Here is a 23,058-nt window from a genome sequence, read left to right as displayed (position 1 = left end):
TGCTTATTGAAGTAAAAAAGTATTTTCATAACTTTTTGATAAAAGGTTATCATGTCATATTATTCTCAAAATATTCAAGGGTTCTGTGGCTATATTGCATACTTCATTTCTGGAGCATTCCTCAGTTTCAGACGTGGGCTCTAATTTGGACTCTATTACTGACTTGTTATGTGACCTTGAGCAATTCACTTAAACTTTCTGGGTCCCATTTCCCTCAATAGAACAGCTAACACCTCCCTTACCAGATTCTCAGGAGTTTTCATAGAAGATGGTGGATAAGAAAGTCTTTGGCAATCTCATCTACATGGCATTTTATACAGTGGTATTAATGCCTTTGAAATACCTTTATAGAAGTTTTGCTTTCAGCCATGGCTACTATGACTTTCAGCCGTTAAGAGTTTTGTGGACTGTAAGTACTTTTGACTTCATGAATTCTTTCCCTCCATAAGAAAATAGTAAACATTGTTTTTTATGATTTCCAAAGAAGGCACTGGCGACCCACTCCAGTACTCTTGCCTGGAAAATCCCATGGATGGAAGAGCCTGGTAGGCTGCAGTCCATGGGGTTGCTAAGAGTCAGACACAGCTGAGCGACTTCACTTTCACTTTTCACTTTCATGCATTGGAGAAGGAAATGACAACCCACTCCAGTGTTCTTGCCTGGAGAATCCCAGGGACGGAGGAGCCTGGTGGGTGGCCGTCTATGGGGTCACACAGAGCTGGACACGACTGATGCGACTTAGCAGCAGCAGCAGTTTATGATTTCATTGCTCTAAAGATGGATATGTTAAGATTACATGTTAAAATATTTTATCTAACCTAAAAGTTCATTGTTTTCTTTTGATTTTTAAAAGAAACAAAAACATTTTTGTGGGCCCATAAAGTATTGTGGGCCTTAGCCCAGCGTCTGTTGTTCCTAATGAAGTCAAGTAATTATTGCTAGTTCGGACCAACCCTTCAACTGAAAACAAACAACAACAAAGCTGTTCAAAATGTAGACAATACCCACTTTAAACACTGGAGATCACACCAAGTCAGGAAGAATTAGTGGCCCAAGACCAAGGGAAGAGAGAAGCCCAAAGAGGGGAATCCAACATTTGGTGCTATATCTTTCTTCAACATATTTCTTGATTCCAGAAGTGTAACTGAGAGGCCAAGAAGCTGAGCAGAGATTATAGCTCCAGAGGCTGGGGGAGCCACAGCTGAATGTCAGAGCACATCAAAGAAGAGGGTTTCTGGTCAAGTCTCCAGTTTGGGGTTGTGACCCTGAAGAACAATATCCTAGGTATAAGGGAAAACCAGAAATAGGCTAGTCCTTGTAGGGACTCAAGACTAGCATGTAGTCACTCCAACATCTGATCAGATTAAAAGTGATCTGTGGTAGTTAATGCCCTTAGACTGTTAGTGCCTGCCAAAAACAAGTGTTAATTGGCTCTAAAGGAAGATAAAATTATCTAAAGTCTCAAATTTGTTTTTAATTTTTCGCCCATGATGTTTTGGACATTGAGTTAAAAGTAATCAGGCATAGAATGAGGTGAGACCATGTGACAAAAACCTAAGGTAAAGCACATATATTTAATAATTGAAACAGACCCACAAGGGCCCCCTGATAATGGCTTTATAAGATACAGACTTTAACCATAATTCCTGTGTTTAAAGAATTGGTCTAGGTTGGAGATGAATTACAGACATCTATCTGGATATCTACACATTTGTCAGTTTGGAACATTAGCCATTTGCCCATCCCCTGTATATGGATCTTACACTTGGAAAGCTACCTGTAAGAGCTGGTATGAAATGTTGCCATACATGTGAAGGTTAGTGTTCCACAGATGCTTCTGACTTTCTTGAACATTTAGGGTTCCATGTTCCTTTTCAGATATAATTAGTGCTACGATATATAAGCCCTCTCCTCTTAATTTTAGAATTCATGATCATTTGGCAAACACTAGGCTTTGATTCTCTTTGCATGCACAAAGAAACAATAAAACAAAATTGAAGGAGGCATGCCAAGTCTACTTAAGCAATTAAACTTTTTGAAAAACAGTTCTCAAATTGCCTTTCTTTACACCTGCCTTCCTACAAATAATATTCTAATTACAAATGAGTCATATCTCTTAATTAAAGCTTGTCCAAGGGAGTCTTTTACTAAAGCAGTTTATTACAATTAGTTTACATTTGTGCATAATACTTGATAGTATTCTTTTTCTTTGATTTTTCTCCAAAAGGTAAACTTTGCACAAATTTCATTTAACCCTATTCCTAAATAATATAGTTTGGCAAAGCTTTATTCTTAGAGAAGGCATCTCTGAATACCCCTTTTCTTGGATTCTCCCAACTGATGTTTTAACAAAATAGAGAAGACAAAAATGATGTTTTAGTGGAGTCTAAGAAAAAAAGGTAAATATTTTGAGACATGGTCTTAATTATTCTTCTAAGGAAGGCTACTCCTCACTGAAGGAATGTAATTTGTTTTGTTTTTTATCTAGGCATGACCCAGAGTGTTAGAAAGGAATTAGGCAGAGAGAGAGAGAATTTAGAATTATCATGTCAGAGGCAGTTTTAACGGACTGGAATGAAACCATTTCACATTTGACAAAGGACCAAAATGATACTCTGTGGTCACCAGCAATGCAGGTTTTCCTTTTTCCTCCCTTTCTTCTCCCTTCCTGACATCCTTCCTTGTTCTAGCTGTTGAGCTCTCCCCTAGCAAACTGTCCTTGGTTTGAATGATCCTGCTTCTTTCTGAATTATGCCCTTATGCTGTGTTGTGACCTCCAGTGGGTATAAATTTAGCCCAAAGACATATTTTTCTGGCTATTTTAGTTCCCTCCCTGGAGCCTCACTCATTTTCCTATAGAACATAACATGGGTCACCGTTCCAGTTCCAGAGGAGGTCATACCATTAGTTCAGAAGGATTGGTATTTTCTGAGCTGTTATCTTTTATACATTATATGTAATCACATTTCTGAAAGTACAGTCAGACCCATTGTTAACTGGATACAATAGAATTCAGCTCATTGCCCTGTCTTCTGAGACAAATGACCAAGACATGAATAGCCTTTGACTGAGTACCATCTACATGAGGACTTCACATTAAGAGCTAAAGGGAGATATGGAAGAAAGCACAGCGAGAGGTTCTGTCTTTACAGGAGTTTATGACCGAATAGAAAATGGATCTATGTGCGGGAATGGTGTAAGGCCTTTGCTCTGCTTTCTATTGAATATTTGGATCTCATCTCTTCAGCCCCCACTGTGCTTAACATCCCTTTATTGAGGGCCTGCTGTATTTTTGCCCCTCAATAAAAGGATGTTAAATGCATTAAAGAAACAAATTAGTGTGGGGAGTAATTCAGCATTAAGCCATACATACTACAGGACAGAGCTCATCCAAAGACAGCTAATGCATAGCTCACAACGAGATGGTGAAATTTGATGGTTCACTGACCATCAACATAGCAGTAGGTCTTACCCTTTGATGAGGTCATCTGCTCTTTGAGAATATGAAACCTGTGACCACTGAGGCCAGAAAAATACATGAATGCATGTGTATACTCACTTTGGAGTGCAACTTACTCTTCCTGTGGATTCCCAAAATGTCCATTGTCCTCTGGTTAGGAACCCCTGTTCTACCAGGTAGTTGTTATGACTCGCACTGTGAGCAGCCTACCCTGGATTCTGTGAGAGGCCAAAAGAAGAGTATTTATCTTGAGTTGGTGATTTAGAGCAGGCTTCTTGGAGAGGTGAAAATTGACACAGAAACCTAAAGGATTAGGATAATAATCATACTAATAATAAGTCCATGACATCTTTCATAGAGCCCTTTCTTGACTCCACTGTTGAAAATAATATCCTATTTTCTATATGACTCTTTCTCCAATTTTTATAGCGCTGGCACAATCTGTCATTGTGTTGTTTTATTCACATATTTATTACTAACCCCCCACCTAGAATATGAGGACCATGAAGGTAATTGAGTTTTGTTTGTTGTATTCACTGCTGTGTCCCCAGTATCTGAAACAATGCTGATGAACATTCTCAATTATTTGCTAAATGGACAAGGGGTTCTTAAGCAGATGAAAGAGCTTGAACTCAAGCAGAGAGGCATGATGGAGTACGGGGACCCTATGAACAACTCAGTGTACCTAGAGGATAATATGTAAAAATGAGAGTGAAGGCAGATGAGGCTAAAGAGGAAGCGGGGGGCGGGGGGGACAGGTCATGGCAGACCTTGTTAAGGCATTTGAACTCTTGAGAATTCCACTGTGGAGGGCAAATCCATATAGTCATTCATGATGATAAGAGCCTAACTTCTTCTTCTTCTTCTTCTTTTGTTTTTTTTTTAGAGCCTAACTTCTAAAAGAACTGAAAGTGGGAACAAAGCAGGATAAAGGAAGTCCAATACAGTCTTAAGATAGCATATTCTGTCATAAGAACCCTACAGCTGCTTCTTGCCCTTGACCCCGGTTTGGATCTCTATGGGCTGGCATTTTGCACTTAAACTCCATTAATAAAATGATGATGATGATGCTAGAGGTAAACCTTGAGTCAGGCATTGTGCCAAGCTGTGCACATAGATTTTTGTCATTTCATCCTCACAACTACATTATGAAGGAGGTGCCATTATATTGTAAACCCATGATGTAGATAAGGACATCGAAAGGTGAAGCAGTGTCTTCAGTGTCACACTTCACCAAGTCAAAGAGTAAGAACTTGAAACTAGGCCGTCTGAATCTAGAGTCCAGTTCTGACTGTATACCTCTTTTCCTTCCCTGCTAGTAGTCTGCCCTCAGGCTCTGCCTCTGGTCTTGCACAGACTCAGAGCCACCTCTGGGCTGCTTATCTTTAATTTCTATCCTCAGTACCTTAACACTGACCCAGAGGCCTTTCTAGCCAACTCTTGTTCTCAGTTCAGTTCAGTCGCTTAGTTGTGTCCAACTCTTTGTGACCCCATGGACTGCAGCACACCAGGCCTCCCTGTCCATCACCAACTCCTGGAGTTTACTCAAACTCATGTCCATTGAGTCGGTGATGCCATCTCAACCATCTCATCCTCTGTTGTCCCCTTCTCCTCCCACCTTCAATCTTTCCCAGCATCAGGGTCTTTTCAAATGAGTCAGTTCTTCTCATCAGGTGGCCAAAGTATTGGAGTTTCAGCTTCAGCATCAGTCCTTCCAATGAATATTCAGCACTGATTTCCTTTAGGATGGACTGGTTGGATCTCCTTGCAGTCCAAGGGACTCTCAAGAGTCTTCTCCAACACCACAGTTCAAAAGCATCAATTCTTTGGTGCTCAGCTTTCTTTATAGTCCAACTCTCACATCCATACATGACTACTGGAAAAACTCTTGTTCTGTTCTGTGATAAATCAACATCACACAAAGAATTTAATCCAATCCTTAATGGCATTCAACAGTGGATCCTCTAGTGGTAGTTTGAGTGGATTAGAAATTATCTGGGCCAAATCTTGCTTTCAAATCAGTATTGATGTTGTCACTTTAAGTGACATGTTGACAGAAACAGTATGTTTGATTAGCTTGGTCTGAGACTTTTCTGTTAAAGTGGATACCAGCCTGTGGCAGGGAAAATACTAAATAGGAACTGGAGACTCTCTGGAAATGTTTTATGAATCAGCTTGTTTTGCAGTGAATGTGTAAGGAAGTAATTATGATTACTATGAACACTTCTGGGTTGCTTACTATTTGTTTGCCATGTGTTTTAGAGCATTTTTTAAAATGTTTTAACTTGTTTAATCCATATAAGTTTATGAGGTAGGTGCTATTATCTTCATTGTACAGATGAGGAAACTTTACAAAGAAATAGTTCTTTAAATTGCTCAAACTGAAAAGCTAATAAGTTACCCTTTCATAGTCATAATATGAATTCAGGCAAGCCTGGCTCCAAAGCCTTTTCTCTTAACTAGATGGGCTTTCTTTGCAGATGGTTTTAGGGTTCCCTGGTGCCTCAGACAGTAAAGAATCTGCCTGCAATACAGGAGACCCAGGTTCAATCCCTGGGTTGGGAAGATCCCCTGGAGAATGGGAATGGCTACCCACTCCAGTATTCTTGCCTGGAGAATTCCATGGACAGAGGAGCCTGGTGGGCTACAGTCCATGGGGTTGCAAAGAGTTTAACATGACTGAACAACTAACACTTTTGAGGCCGAAAGCTCGGCCTTTGCACCAGTGCTGAATTGAATCTCAGAGACAGAGTTTTGGGTGAAGTAGAAAAGAATAGTCTTTGCCAGGCAAAGGGGGATGCAGCACAATCCTACCTTGCAAAACTGTTCCCTCAACCCTGGAGGATTTGATGAGCTTTATAAGGGTGGGGTTGCTGACAAGATTAGGGTGAGTGTGCAGGTTGTGTGTTGGTTAGACTCCTAATCTTGGTGAGCTTCTCTGATACCTTTAATCTTGTCTCAGGTGTTTCTTGGCTGCTCCTCCCTCTTTAAAGCAAAAAAAAAAAAACCGTTTAATTTTGTATTGGGGTATAGAGGGACTTCCCTGGTGGCTCAGATGGTAAAGGGTCTGCCTACAATGTGGGAGACCTGGGTTCAATCCTTGGGTTGGGAAGATCTCCCTGGAGAAGGAAATGGCAACCCACTCCAGTATTCTTGCTTCAAAAATCCCATGGACTGAGGAGCCTGTTAGGCTACAGTACATGGGGTCACAAAGACTTGGATATGACTGAGCGACTTTAATTTCACTTTCACTTTCATAGATGATTAACAATGTTGTGATAGTTTCAGGTGAACAGTGAAGGGACTCAGCCATACATACACATGTATCCATTCTCCCCCAAACTCCCCTCCCATCCAGGCTTGGGGCTGCCTCTCTCTCGATTAGCAACTGTTAGAATTCACCCTTTGGAACTCAGAGAAGATCATGCCAGCTGAAGTCTTACCTACAAGAAATGGGGGGTGGGGTGGGCAGGGGACAAAATGGCTTCCATGTCTAGAGCCCATAGCCTGCCCTTTAAGTTTCATCACATTGTTCAATGCACTTAAATTACAAAATGAACTGAGTGCCTGTGATGTGAATAGCATACCACTCCTACCTGAATTGGGATGCCTTCACATAATGCAGGAGATGATGGAGGCTTAACCTAGAGTCCTAGAAATTGGTTTGGAATTGAGTGCAAATACAAATGACATTTTGGAGGTAGAATTAGAATTCAGTGACTCTTTGGATTGCATGTGGGTGGGATCATGTTTGGAGATCATGAGGGAGGGAGGAGTCAAAAATGATGTGGGAAATTGTTAGCACCTGTGACTAGGAAAATGCCATTTAGATACTTAGGGGCTATTTGGAAGTCAAGTCTGAAGCTCAGAAGAAGGGTCACAAGGAGAAGCATGAGAGAGAATGAGCTCACTTTTCGGGGGAGTTGTAGAAGCAGAAAATAGAAGAGGGAATGACAGAACTCTGGGAAAGCACTACACTAAAGGAAGGGGCTCAGTGAGAGGAGGCAGCGAAGGAGACTGAAATGGAGTGGACAAGGATTTAAGGGGAGAACTGAAAGAAGGCAGGATTGTCTAAGCCTTGAGAGGAATAAATGATGACAGCTGTTAGATGCTTTACAATAGTCATTGGGATGGGTATTGAGAGGAGGCCTTTCAGTTATGAAAACCCTGTTGACTTATGAGCACAGTGGTCATGGTGAGGGCAAAAGGCAAATTGCAGCAGTAAAAGAGTGAGCAGATGATGAAAAGGAGGCAGGGCCCTGAGACTGACTATTCGGTTAAGGAGCTGGCAGATGGCAATGACAGGAAATAAATGCTACCTTGCAGGGCAAGTCAGTTTGATTATTTCAGGGATAGGAGAACTTGAACGAGCCCATGTCTAAGTCAGAAGGTGTTAAGTCCCAGGAGGATGAAGGAAAAAAATGTGGTAATAGTGGGGAGAACCAGTATTATGGAGATGATGAGAGATCAGAAGCGCAAAGCAAGACCTTGGAGAGAGAACAATTATCAATGTAAAAGTTGGGAATTTCATGTGCATTAAATATATTTTTCTCAGTGAGGCAGGATGCAAAAATCATTAGCTAAGAGCAAGGAAACCCGGAATACCTCTGGTAATTTGAGAATGGGTTGAGGGAGCAAATTTGAGAAGAGAAAATGGAAAATGCTGAATCTGAAATTGAAGTATTTTAGTAAATGATATCCTTCAGAATATTATTTCTGGAGACAATGAGAAAAATGTTTCTAAGGCAGATATGTTGGGAAATTAATCACGATCGACTTTTCACATTATGTATGAGAATATCAAAACTGTTTCAATTTCCCGAACAGAGAAATGACCTACCTCCATTTATCTTGCATCCTGCAACTTATTTATCCATAGTCAGTTCTTCACATAGCCATGGAGATACTTATTGTTGGGGCTTGACTTCTGCCTGCTGTGCTTTTTGGCCTGGAAGCTGGCATGGGAAAAAAAGAGAGTTGTGTGTGTCCAAACTTGGGCTTTGGCAAGGCAAACACAGCAGAAGGCAAAGGAAGTAAAATCATTGAAGATCTGGTGGGAATGCCTGGTGAGGGGGTGCTCAGGGCTGGGGAAGGAGAACAGCAAAGTAACTGGCAAGGTTGGCGAAGGTGATGGCCTTGTCTTCCTGATATCAAAGGCTATTTCTAGTAGGAAAGAGGGAAGAGGAGAGGGAAGAACAGGAGGTGATGCAGAGGTCTCTCTCTCTCTCTCTCTTTTTTTTTTAACAAATAAGGTGTGATAAACTATCAAATGGTGCTGAGAGATTGAGTGGGATGTAGCTGGAGAAGAGGCTGATGCATTCAGCAATTAGGAGATCATTAGTTACCTTTGAGTGAACAGTTTAAGTATAGTGGTTAGAGTTAATAAGGGAGTGTGTAGTGAAGAGGTGTACAAAATGAAATGTACTCATTGATTTTTGTCAGTAAAAGGAATGAGAAATGGGGAATTACTTGAAGAATGCAGTGTTCACATGAGGTCTTTTTTGAAAAAAAAATAATTATTTTGTTTCTAACTGTGAAGATGAGGTGAATCTAGGGGCTTGAGGAGAGTGGGGTATAAGCTGGGAGGGTTGGGGCAGGCAGCAAGAAAGAAAGAAAGCGACTGGAAGCATTGAAAGCCGAGCTGAAGAAAGGAAACATCGATTTGTCTTCGTTTGTCTTACAGTGTCTTTTTGAGTTGTGTTCCCTGGGAGCTGGAGGGTTAGGGGATCTGGCCAGCAAGGGGGGAGAAAAGAAAGCAGGAGGGACCTCACAGACTGGGAAGATGGAGAGCAATTGAGAGTGGGGCTCATGATATAGTTCAAGACAGATTTGGTGGGACTCAGGCTAGGGGTAGCAAAGTAAGTTGTCTCCAGAAGTGTTGGAGAGGATGGGTCTTAGAGTTCCAGGTGAGGTTGAGTTACAGATTTTTGTCAAAAAAGAGTGTGGTTCAAAGAGAGTGGAAATGAGCATCTTCAGAGAAGAATGAATTAAGGATTTGCTAGGCAAGGGTTTGGTATAGATTAGTCATCTAGAAATTGATATCACCCTGTAGTCAGTTTGGGATGGACATGTACACACTGCTGGATATTTAAAATGGATAACCAACAAGGACCTACTGTATAGCACAGGGAACTCTGCTCAATATTATGTGGCAGCCTGGATGGGAGGGGAGTTTGGGGGAGAATGGATACATGTATATGTATGGCTGAGTCCCTTCACTGTTCACCTGAAACTGTCACAGCATTGTTAATCGGCTATATGCCAATACAAAATAGTTTTGAAAATAATTAAAAAAATTAACATCACCCTGAACATGAGTCTGTGTGGAAGAAAATATTATTAGAAAACAGTATGGAGGAGGAGCGATGCTACTGTGGAGGACAGGAAGACGCAGATGTGCTTGGATTACAGGGTGAGCTTCAAAGGTGTGGCAGTCAAAGGTAGGTGATAGAACAACAGAAGGCAGACAGCTGGGGTGAGTGAGGAGTTGACAGAACTACTCTCTTGGCCCTGAGAGGGAGAGGAAGAGCCTCTTGAACAGGTCACAAGGGAAGCAGGGATCTCAGGGGGGAAGCCAGCAGGCAGTAGGCAAATCCCAGGGCAGAAGGGATTTGGTAGAAATCCAAATTTGGGGGAAAGGTAGAAAGTAGAATAAATGCTCTTGACAGTAGAACAGGCCTCCAGAAGGCAGAGTGCAAGGGCCCCAGTGGACCACAGGAAGCACAGGACTGTGGCGCCATAGGGGACAGATCAATTCTGTGAGCGAGCGTGATGGTGACTAATGGGGATGAGGGACACAGGGTCCTCAGGCTTCACACTGGGATCCAGTTGAGGGGGAGGCAGTCCCTGCCCCAGAAGGATGGAAACTGATGTCCTTGACTAGAGCTCACTAGACTTCATGTGAGACCTTGGTGAGGTTCAGGGCTGCGCTCACATGGCTGTGTGGGCTCCTGGCTGCTGTTGACAGCATAACTTTTGTGAGTGGTGACATCCCACATCCAAGGCCTTCTTTCAAGGAGAAGGACAAAGAGTCCTCCCCATCCTATTTCTGATGATGAATGGATTCCCTACTCCTCTGGTTTGGCAGTGCCTTCCAATGCCTTTGTGTAAACACAAATAAAAATGTATTTTAAAAGAAGTACTGTGGAGTTATAGGGGTGAAGAGAAGGGGCCAACCTCACTTTGGAAGGTTTCCTTCAGAGCTAGATTGAAAAACTGGGACATGGCGGGGTTGTATCATGGTCCATGGTATTTCCTCACCTTTCCTCTAGGTGCCCCTAGTGCTGCTGCCTCTTGGCAAAGTGCTTATGGCCCTGGAAACATTTTCTCTTTCACCAGGGTTGTGCCAAATCCTGGTCAAACTCTGCTCTAAACTTTTTCCTTCCTTGATTCTGACACCTGATTCTGTGCCTTCAAGGCCCTGCTGTCTTCTTCCCAGGCTGTTCCCCTGGTAGCTATTAAGTGAATCAGTGCTAAGGTAGTTAAATCTAATCAGAAGTTAATGTCTTCAGGCTCCCAGGGGTTTTTCCATTTCACTTGAGTGCCTTACCCCAAAGAAAAAAGCCAAACTGTCATGATGGGAATTGAAAGCTCTGGAGTAGGGGGGAGAAAAGGAAGAAAGGGCTTCTAGGACTTCAAATTAAACCAGCAAGACATTCAACTGACTCTGGTTTCACTGAGGTGCAAGACTGATTCTGTTTCCCAGAGCACTTGGGTTTAGCCCTGGTTCCCTGTGGCCTAGAAGTAATGGCACCCCAACATATTTGGTACAACAACATGCAACTTCTTGAATTTTCACTCTCTGACCCATCTATTTAGGTCTCTGTGAATTGTGTGGTTATTTTCTTTCTTTCTTTCTTTTCTCTTCAGAAACTTTATCCCCCAGCCTGCTTGAGGCATAAATAAGCTAAATCTTGCAGAGAGCCTTAGAAAGGTACTTCTCCTTCAAATCAATGAAAAGAAGCTTTGAAAATAGACCCATTAAGTGGTTTTAACTCTGCATGAAAAACTCTATAATCAGATAAACCTAATTCTTGAACTGGCTGAAACTTGAGTTTGTCCATCCATTTTCTTTCTCCTAGCCAAAGAACCCCAGGTGCTCACTAAGGAATGTAAATGTCAAGGGGGGCTTTTTTTGAGAGGCACCTTCTAGGGAGTGGGGACTGCATCAATGCTCCTGTTGGTTTCAAGCAGTGTCTGGGGCCCTTGCCAGTAATCACAGGCCTGAGTGCTCACCATATGCAGAGCCTAACGTGGCACAAAGCCCGATCCACAAAAGCAAAATGGAGGCACTTTACTGTCTATTCAGAATAACCACTTAGTATTTGTTCTTCAGTGCATGCTGTCTGTGTTTCCATGTAAGAATTATCTGTGCAGAGTGGGAAAGCCTTAGGAGACTATTTCTCCATCTGTGAATTTTCCAGACTAATATCTTCCTCATCCAACTAGCAACCAATTTATTTGACCATCTGCTTCACTCTCCACTTTCAGACACCTTATACGTGGAGACATTTACAAGTACATGGGTCTTTCTTCTTCCTCAAGACACTGAGTGCCTTTAGGCAATCCTCAGACAGCCCAGGGACCTTAAACCGTGTCCATGGTTGTGGACCTGTTGTACTGCACCATGTTCTGTGTTATCCAAGTACTCACCTGCTGGCGGTTGTCACAGAAATCAGTCTGGCAAATTGATCTCTGCTATGGTCCTAATACCTGATAATTGCCAAAGTGCGGCTTCTATTCTTTCCCTCAGGCATATTTGCATTTGATAAGAATATTGTTAGCACCATGAAACCTTATCCCAGGGCATGGATCTCTATGGTATGAATATCAGACATTTATTCTTTTAATAAGTTTTTAATACATGCTTACTACATTAGGAATAATGGATGTGATAATAATATGTGGTTCCACCCTAGGTGCTTACAGTGTAGTATGGGGATGGCCATATGAAAAAATTTCAATGTAGTATTAGAAGCACTATGAGAAATGTATTTTTAAAACCTTCTCTAATTCTTGAGTTCTAAGTGTTCCTTTTTATTTTATTTTTTAATTGGAAGATAATTGCTTTACAATGTTGTGTTGGTTTCTGCCATACAACAATGTGAATCAGTCATAATTACATATATATCCCCTCCCTATTGAGCCCCCTCCTGTCTCCTGAGAAATGTATTTTTAATTAATTTGTTCCACACGTATTTATTGACTGCCTACCATCTGTCAAGCCCTGTGACTAGATACCAGAGAAATAGCAATGAGTAAAGAAGACAAGCTCATTGATCTTACATTCTCTTCTGTGTAGAAGGCAGTATTATCCGACCCAAGAGGGAATGAGTTAACTGGAAGGGCTGGGCAGGGCTATGTACTGGTCATGACTTTTGAGCTGGATCTGGGAGGATGAGTAGAGATTCATAAAGTCCAGGAGATGAAAGAATACATTCTAGGCAGAATGGATATTATGTATAAAGACAGAGAAACATGAAAGATGGACATAAGGTGTCCTTAAGAAATAAATTGTGACTAGTTTGGGGTATCTGGAGTGGTGACAGTATGTAGGGGAATATCATGGTGGTGAGGATGGACAGACAGATTAAGCCAGATGGTGAGGGAGAGCAACTGTATAACCATATGTTACTGGATCAGATGGACCAGGTTCAAATCGGGCACTGCCACTTGCTGCTAAGTGACTGATGTGTGACTTTGGGCAAGTTAATGAATCCCTCTGTCTTGAGTTCCTCGCCTATAGAATGGGAATAATAATTGTAACAACTTTGTGGGATTATACTGAGGATTAATTTATGTAAAGTATGATGTTTGCCAAGTGCTTAGCATAAGGCCTGAGACATAGTACGTGTTCAATAAGTTGAAACACTTGTTTTTCATGTAAAGGAGATTGAATTATATATTTAGGCAATTGAAATCTATTGGCTTTAGATTTTTGAGAAGGTGAGGGACTTGATTCGATATTTATTTTAGAAAGACCATTCTGGCTAGAAAGAGGAGGACTGATCTTACGAGTTGGAAACCAGAGGCAATGTTTATAGTAGGAGACTACTACAACAGTTAAGGAAAGAGATAACAATGGCCTGGACAAAAAGGGGGCGGAGTACCAAAGATGCTGTCTCTGACTAAACTTTGCTTATGCTTCTCTGATCCCTGTTCTCAACTAGGCTTCAATCTTGGACTTCCATGACCATACTTGTGAAGTCCAGTTTTAGTAAAAATCCTGCTAGGCCAGTTTAGAGAGAGTTTCTCACCCTTGATATCTGGTCACCCTGGCCTGCCTTCAGCAAGAATCTCTCCACCCTTGAAGTCTCCTATTAGTTATTTCCATCTGTGGCCTCCCCCTCCACCCCCCAACTCTGCCCATGAGCTAAAAATCCCCACCTGTCTTTGGTGCACTTAGAGTTGAGTCTGATCTCTGTCTCTATCACAGTACCCCTTTTGCAAAAGTTTTGAATAGTCTGCCTTACTATATGAAGGAACAAATGTCAGAATTGTTGTTTTCTTTAACAAGGAAGTTATGAGAGGATGAGCTCAATGAAATTTAGAGGACTGTCCTCTGAGCTCTTGATTCACAGAGGTAAGAACAATTAAAGTCAAAGATGAAATCACATGATTCTGAGAGTTTTGGAGGAATGGTGATTCCTTTAACTGAAATATGGATTATAAGAGGTTAGGTGCGGGAGGAGTTTTTGAGGAGTGCTGAGTCCATTATGGGAAGTTTTGTCAAGTTTATATGCCTGTGTGATCTCTCTCTCTCTCTGTCTCTCTCTCTCTCCTTCTCTCTCTCTCTCTCTTGACTGATTTAACGAAACTAATAGAAATAGGTTGTGGTTGATGAAAATGTACTCGAGGAAATAGTATTAGGTGAGATTATCCAAAAAGAGCATGTAAAACTATAAGAAAACTGAGAATGGGATCCAAAGACACCAACATTTAAAGGACAGGCAAAGGAAGAAGAATAAAGGCAAAGAAAATTCAGAAAAGTCAAGTTATGAGGGCAAGGGACTTCCTTCGTTGTCTAGTGGCTAAAACTCCATGCTCCCAGTGCAGGGGGCCCGGGTTCAATCCCTGGTCAGGGAACTAGATTCCCCATGCTGCAGCTGAGACCTGGCACAGCCAAATAAATAATTTTTTTTGAAGTTATGATGGAAAAAAGTTAGTGGTAATTGTTAACTACAGCTAAGGGATAAGAGTTTCAAAGGTGAAGGAGTCAGAAATAACTTCAAGTGCAGCTGAATTTCAGTTGAATTAGCAATTGAGGTAACATTGAGAACCTTGATCACAGCTGCTTTGCTGGAAAGGTGAGGACAGAGCCACATTGCCTGGACCTAGATGCTCCCTTGACCTCTATACCCACCCTACTCTAAAATTGGCAAAGGGGATGAGGTCATGATCAGTTTGGACGAAGAAATAAGACTTGATCTTGCACACCCATGCTAGCAAGTGTTCCACTGCTCTTGTGAAGCTGTGTCACAGACAGGAAGGTCCACGGCTTATTTGGATGACCTTGCAAACACTGACTCAGTACCCATGTAGACACATTCTAAGAAAACAAAATTTTACGGGCTTGAGAGAAGAGAGTTGATCTTTTTAATTTATAATTCAATCAAATCACATACCCATTGGTTATCTTTGTTAAAATTTAATCACAGATTAGTGAATTCTACTTGCCTTTAATGAAATGCTGTTAGCATTTTCATTGCTGAATAGTTCTTTAAAGAAACTCGCTGCTATATTTGTCTTCCTGAGGAAAGCTAAGTTACCTCTTATTATCTCTGACTCACATGTGAGGCATGGAAATTCACGTGGAATGCAAATTTTCTTTTTTCAAGCGTGTAGTATTTTCACAGCATCCAGATGCTGGTATAAGAGAGTATAGACTCCATTCCCTTCCCCCACCACCCTGCTACTCTTCCTTCATTTGCATTAAAACAAGATTTCTACTTTTCTCCTGTTCGCATAGTATATTACAAAGGTATATATACAGATGGAAAAAAAAAAACCCACACTTTCTAAAGCCACAACTGCCTTTGCCTAAAAGAGAAACCACTTTACAAAGAACCATTATGTAGCCGACCTAAGGTGTTCATTATAATAGATTCCGGATATCAACCTTACAGTTCATTTCCGAAAGGAATAAAACCACCCAATTCTAGTACTTGTCTGGGAACCCCTAAGTGAGAGGAAATTGACTAGCAGATATGCAGATGCGGGGGTCGTCTGTGCTACCTCACTGCTGAGGTCTAGGATGGATCTTAATCACAGAGGAAGCTTGGAAGCTACAAAAGAGGCCTCTGTGGAGGTTCTTCAGGTCCCAAAGCTCATTTTACCCTAAGAATATAGGGCCCTGGGGCCTGTATGTTCAGAAGCAGTAAAGCAGTTGAATTCTTCCCAAGTTGCTAAAAGAGCACACTAAAAATGATGCCTTCCTCAGCACTTCCTTTCAAATGGTTCAAGAAGAAAACCCATGGCATCTTTTCTAATACTCACATCCTATTTTCAAATCTGCCCAAAATAGTGGTTTTAATTCATAGGCTTTAGACAAAAGAGGAAAATGCACTCAAAGGGACAGCTTGATTTTTCTGCTAATCTTAACATTTTATAAAAATAAGTTTACCGTGTAGGCGGTGATCTTGGAAAGAAAGCGATCTGATTGGGGTATCCAAGATTTTTAGTTCCTTTGCTTTGTTTCTTTCTTTCTTTTTTTTTTTAAACTGGTATAGATGTCTCTCATCATTCCATCCCCACGTCCTTGGCTTTTTGTTAGCAAAGGAGCAGCTTTCCTTGTCCAACTATTGAGGGCTCAAAAGAAGGCCTGTGAATTAGAAATGAAGAAGATCCTGGTGGTTTCTTGCCTATTGTCACCTTTGGTATATTTCCTAAAAGACAATATCAAAGATCTATAATATGTACCTACAAGTGAACCCTAGTGTCTCTTGGGCACAGTACTTAATGTATGTATGTATGTATGTCAGGAAGTTGCTGTTATTTTTTAACTAGGACAGTGGAAGCCTTTGGGCTTTGCTTCAGGCTACTAGGCAAGGGACTAGCTGAAGAAACGGGCTACCCTGAAGAATACCATTGCATTGGGAAATAAGGAGAGTCACGGAGTAGAGAAAATGAAGCTTGTGTGTGTGTGTGTGACTGTGTGTGTGTGTGTGTGTCACATATGTATGTAACAAAGCCTCTCCCAACCCACTTAGACCAGGCAAGTAGGGCCCTTGCTACAGCCCACACCTCAGGGGATCCTGTACTTCCTCACAGTTCTCTGAGGCAGCACCCCGAATGCTGTCCAGTGAGCTGTCCTCAGTGTAGGCTGGTAACTGTGAATCTCAGTCCCTGTTTCTCTAGGTTAGGACTCTCCCTCCTTCTCTGGTCTGGGCATGGGGTTGATCAGATGCCTCAAGGAGCACCAGGACTCATTCCTATAAAATCCTTTCACAGACCTGTGAATGGTACCCTATCCTAAGAGGGTGGCCTAGTAAGCCGCTAGCTCCCTTAGACCGCTAAAGTGTTGGGTTGGCCAAAATGTTCATTCAGGTTTCCCTGCAACATCTTTCTGAAAAACCAGAGTGAACTTTTTTGACAAACCAATATTTCTTTCCCAGGATTGTGCTAGATGAGGCTGCCAGACTCCTACTGCAATGTTGATTTGGGGTGACTCTCAGCCCAATAGGCCTCCCTGGTGGCTTAGATGGTAAAGAGTCTGCCTGCAATGCAGAAAACCTGGGTTCAATCCCTGGGTCAGGAAGATCCCCTGGAAAAGGAAGTGGCAACCCACTCCAGTACTCTTGCCTGGAAAATCCCATGAACAGAGGAGTCTGGCAGGCTACAGTCAGTGGGGTCACAAAGAGCCAGACACAACTGAGTGACTAACACTTTACCTTTACATTTTACTTAGTCATACTGAACACGGGAGGAGCATGTTCCCATTGACCTAAGTGCTGGCCCTCCTGGTTCCATTCTAACCATGACTTGGCCTTCTGCCTCTATCAGCAGAGAGTGGTGAGGGTAGTAGCTTCAGGTATCTTTTAACCCCTCTGTTACTCCTGGCACCTGAGACAGTCACTACCTCATCCCTTTCCATAGGCTCTGTGTCTTGTGATACACAGTCCTCTCTGGCTGGTCATGCCTGTCTCTCAGGGTTTTTGAGACCATTGCTGTATATTGCCAATGGGTTCTTCCCATGGACATTGCCTCTTGGCTCTGATGGGGTTAGAGGTAGGGATGTCACATTCTCTGTGGTGGGCCTCAAACTGTGCTAGATGAGGGGCCGACATTCCTTGCATAAGTAGAACAGCTCCTCTCACTCTCTGGCCATGTGCCCCTTGCATATTCCCCCAGCTGGTGGGAGTGTATAAAAGCAGAGATGTGGTCAGCACTGAAAGCAAGCGTATACTAGGAATGAAATAATTATGGCTGAACATATTCAAAAGACTTGATGGGAAGATATGCTGTTCTACATTTATGCTATGAAACCCCAAATAGTAAAAAATTTAATGCAACCACAGAAAATAAATCATCATTCACATTTTATTGCATGTACTGGTCAAGGTTTGCATTTGTGGTCATCATGAATGAGACACAAAACTTCTGAGAGTAATTGGGAGTGAGCATCAAAGGGAGTGAGTGTCAATGGGTGTGGAGCAGGGATAGTGCGCCGTAAGTAATGATGCAATCAACATTAAAGGAGCTGCAGAGGCAAGATCTACATCATTTCAATACAAATGGGTTCTGAAGAGCTGTGGCATTATGAACTATATCGCTGTGTTCTTCTCATGGTGGCCAATATGAAATTAGCCAAGAATGGCATATTTGACAATAAAGTACATGAGGAGATGGAGCCCAAACACTAAGAAGAATCTTCATATGCATAGATTAGATAAGAATATAAAAATACACAAGTACCTCTTTTCTACCCATCATTCTACATCTTCATTGATATGCCACTATAGTTCACATTGGCCTATTAATTTTGTGATCTATTTTTTAAATTAAACAGTTTATATGGACAGAAGCCACATTAAAAAAAAAAGAAATAAAAACACGAAAACTCCAGTCTTTTTCCCAGTCCAGGGATGGCCCTGACTAAAGAGTTAAGAGTTTGAACTGCTTGTTACCTTCGATATTGCACTTTATTTCCCAGAAGGGTCTTTATTTATCTGTGAAGAGAAGAGTCAAATAAGAAAGCTATAGTTCCTTTGTGTTTATGAGATGTTATCTGGAGCTCTACCTCAAAACCGGAAACTTAAACATATTTATATACGTGAACAAATAATAGAGAGTTAAATTTATTGGCTTAGACAAAATCATTTCATACTTATTCATTCAGTGTATTCCCAATACTTTGCTAAGCATTGGGTATCTTGTGGTGACCAAAGCAAATAAGTTCCAAATAAGGACCTCAGAGGGATTAGAGAAACTGGGCAGGCAGGCATTGAATGTTGAGATATAATTATTGTTACAAATTTTAATACATTTTAAGAAGAAGAAAAAGAAGTTTCTTTGTGAGAAAATGATGTAAAAAGTCCTGCTAATAGAGGAAGTGAAGATATTTCATTAGGAAGCAGGTGACAAATAGAAACATGAAAAGTTAGAGAAGATAGACTGATAGAACAAATAGCATATGCAAAATTTTGAGATGGTTCTTTCTAGGAGGAATGGAAACACACAAGTGTTAACAAGGGCAATATAAAATGAAGTTGGAAAGTTTGGTGGAAATTAAAGGGCTTCGAAGGAGGCTTTGAAGGAGTTTAATCCCGAAAGCAATGGAAAACTTTTAGAGAGTTTTACATAGGAGAGAATGTGATCTGATACACTGCACATTGTTAGAAGAGTGCTCTGAAAAACACAGTGGGTGAGTGAGAGTGGAGGTAGGAAGAGTAGGTAGCGGACTGCTGCTTCCATTCAGATGAGAATGATATGAACTTAAATCCCAACAGTGTATGGGAGAGAAATAAATCAATTTGACTTCTATTTTGGAGGTAGAATTGACAGGATTGTTGATGAACTGGATTTGTTCATTTATTCATCTACCAAATTTGAGTGCCTCCTCTGTGTCAAGCATTGTTATCAGTACTGGGGATAGAGAAATAAATGAAATAGAATCTCTGCCCTCATGGAGCCTACAGTCTAGTGGGACGATACAGACAATAAACACATAAGTAAAATATAATATGCCCAAGGGTGATAAGAGTGATAGACACTAATAAAGCAAGGCATTTTTAGAGAACACTGGGATACTTTGGGATTCCTGTTATACAGAGAGTGGTTTAAGGGAATGTGCTCTTAAAAGTCGCATGTGAGCAGATATTGAAGAAAATCAGGTAGCAATCTGTATGGTTATCTTGGGGAAGAATTCTAGGTGAATAAAATATCAGGAAGGTACTTGGCAGCTTGAGGAGCTGTGGAGAGGGCAGTGTGTCTAGATTAGAGTGGGTGAGGGGGAGAGTTAACTGAGATTGGGGTGTTCTGCAGTGGGGACACTCATGCTGGGCCAGTGTAAGGACCTTGGTTTTTAAGATAATAAGATGGGAAACCCTTAGGGAGTTTTGAGCAAGAGAGTTTTATATAACGGTTTGCATTTTAACAGGATCAAGTGTAAGGACCTTGGTTTTTAAGATAATAAGATGGGAAACCCTTGGAGGGTTTTGAGCAAGAGAGTTTTATATAACGGTTTGCATTTTAACAGGATCATCTTGGCTGCTCTGTTGATAATAAGGGGGCAATAGAGGAAGCACTGAAACCATTTGGGAGGATATTACATAATCTAGGCTAGAGATGATGGTGGTTTGGATTTGGGTGGCAGTAGTGAAGGTACTGTGAAGTGGTTAGGTTCTGTATAAATTTTGAAGGTAAAGTCTATAGAGTTTACTGATCAGTTACATGTGGGGTTACTGATCAATTTCATGTGGGTCATGAGAGAAAGGAAAAAGTCAAAGATGATACAGTCTGAGCAACCAGAAGGAATTACAGCTGTTACAGGCTAAGATGAGGGAGAATGGGGGCAGTGGTTCTGGTGGGGAGGGTTATTAGATTTAGAAGGTGAGAGAAAGGAAAGAATTCAGGGTGACTCCTAGATTTCTGGCATGAGCCATTGGGTAGATGGTGGTGCAGGATCATTAAGTAGGTGCAGAATTTAAAAATCATGTAGTCCAGCCTTCTTGTTTTGATGGATGAGAAAGTGAATCCCTGGCAAAATAGCCACTTTGCTGAGTTTTGGAAGAGCCTAAAGTTGATTCTGCCAATGGACAAGTCAAGATATGTGCCTCTTTTGACTATGATTTTTTTTTAAAATTTTAAAATCTCTGGCACAGGAAAATGATAAATGTTTCTCAAAGACAAGCTGTGTTGTAACCTTGTGTGCATTATGCTGCAGTGGGCAACTATTGTTTTATGCCTTGAACACCCTCTTTTCTAGAATATGTTCCTCTCCTTACCCCACCCACATCTACATGGTTTCTACAGAAATCACCATGCTGCTACCATGGGATCCCACCTCCTGGACACAGTGGATTGTTGCAAGGATTGGCATCTAATCCAGGGTGGGAAATTTCCTCTGCTCACTTACATGAGCAAGGGAGAAAAGATTATTATAAACATTTAGTAAATGCCTGTTGACCTGAATTGAAGGAAGAGTGAAGCTTTCACAAACCATAGATATAAAACTTTTGGAAAACATATGAATTAGGGAAGGATTATTCCCATTTCAAGAAAAATTTTTGCTCTACCGGAAGATTGACTGTAATTTTGCTTTAAATAGCAATCTTTTGAGTGCATTCAAGCATTTGTTTATGATCATTAACTGCTTGACAGGCTGGGGTTGAGAGGAGAGCATTTTAAAGTTAAAGCATCAGAAAATATTTCCCATTAAATTATCTTTCTGTGAGCCTGGAGCCTGAGCTCTATGGAGGCCTCTATTTCCAAAGAGTGAATAATAAACTATCAAATGGGTTAGCTTCCACTATTAATATTGGCTAGATGATGCTAAATAAACAAGAGGTGCTTTGAATTGTGAGTTAATCATAGTATGTTTCACAAGTCTTTATGTAAAGACTTTTTTTTTCTTTTAAATTCTTTTTTTTTCATTTATTTTTATTAGTTGGAGGCTAATTACTTTACAACATTGCAGTGGTTTTTGTCATACATTGAAATGAATTAGCCATGGATTTACATGTATTCCCCATCCCGGTCCCCCCTCCCACCTCCCTCTCCACCCGCTCCCTCTGGGTCTTCCCAGTGCACCAGGCCCGAGCACTTGTCTCATGCATCCAACCTGGGCTGGTGATCTGTTTCACCCTAGATAATATACATGTTTCGATGCTGTTCTCTTGAAACATCCCACCCTCGCCTTCTCCCACAGAGTCCTATGTAAAGACTTTTAAGTATAGATTCAATCAAAGACATTGTACATGGGATAGTTAGGAGTATGTATATGTGTACATAAGATACTATGGTTACCAAATATGTATGGATAGAATGGAGGGTTGCTGATAATAGAGAATAAAGCCTAACAAAGCTGTATCTGTTGATGAGCTCATCAGCAGAAACATGCACATCAGTGTCTGTGGATGATCTTTTGCCATACTGTAGGACAAGATGAAAATGCATTTGGACAGCAGTCTACTTGGGAATAAACTCAGAATCATATAACCCCTCTAACACATTTGATAAGCCTATTTTTTAGTCTCTGAAGACAGAGTTAATAAGTGGTCATAACCAGATTATGCTAGATAGCATTAAAAAAAGAAATAAGCCTAAACTGGACCCATCTGAAGAGGGAAAAAAGGATGAAGAAGGAAGAGTAGGGGAAGGATTAAAAAGGGGAAGAATAAAGAAGAAATGATGACTTCATAAACATGTGTTGCAGCCAAGAGCTGTGGAACCTTCTTTCACTTCACCCTGTGTGGAATTGACCACTAGTGCCCTCAGGCCCTTAGTAAGTAGCTTCTGAGGGAGTTTCAGAATAGCAAGTAAATGAATGTAATAATACTTGAATGAATTTGCATAGCTTGTTAGAGATGCTAAATGCTTAAGTCTTTATACTGCATCAATCATACATGTGAGAAGCCTCTTTTCTCAACCTTGGAATCATTCGTTATGTAACAGTTGTAGTGAAACCTATCTCATTTGGATTTTGCTGACTGACCAGATCATTTTTTCCTGGTAGTTTTGGTTTACAGTGTTTTGGTAAGAGTATAAGAATTGCAGGTAGTATCTAAGATATTGTCATTGGCATCTTACTAAAAAAATGTATACTCATTTGATCTAAGTTTGACCAAGAAAGCTAACTATCCATACCAGGGTGACCATACATCTGTTTGCCCAGGAAATTCCTGGCTTATGCCTGTTTTCCTGATGTATGGGTTAGTAGCATCTTCTTTCACTCCTAAAAGTGTTGTGACTTGGAAACAAATTGTATTTGCCCTAAATATCAGTACCACAGGCAATCCTAAATATCAGTACCTGATCCAACCAACATAGAAAAAAAATCTGTAAAGAAACAAAACAAAACAAGAATTCTCCTGCTTTGTTGAGGTTTAATATATGGTTCCTTTTGATCCCTACTCACCCAGATGAGAGATCATATTATT

This window comes from Odocoileus virginianus, unplaced genomic scaffold (genome assembly GCF_023699985.2).
Source record: "Odocoileus virginianus isolate 20LAN1187 ecotype Illinois unplaced genomic scaffold, Ovbor_1.2 Unplaced_Scaffold_2, whole genome shotgun sequence".
Lineage (NCBI taxonomy): Eukaryota > Metazoa > Chordata > Mammalia > Artiodactyla > Cervidae > Odocoileus > Odocoileus virginianus.
This window is presented reverse-complemented; position numbering follows the sequence as displayed.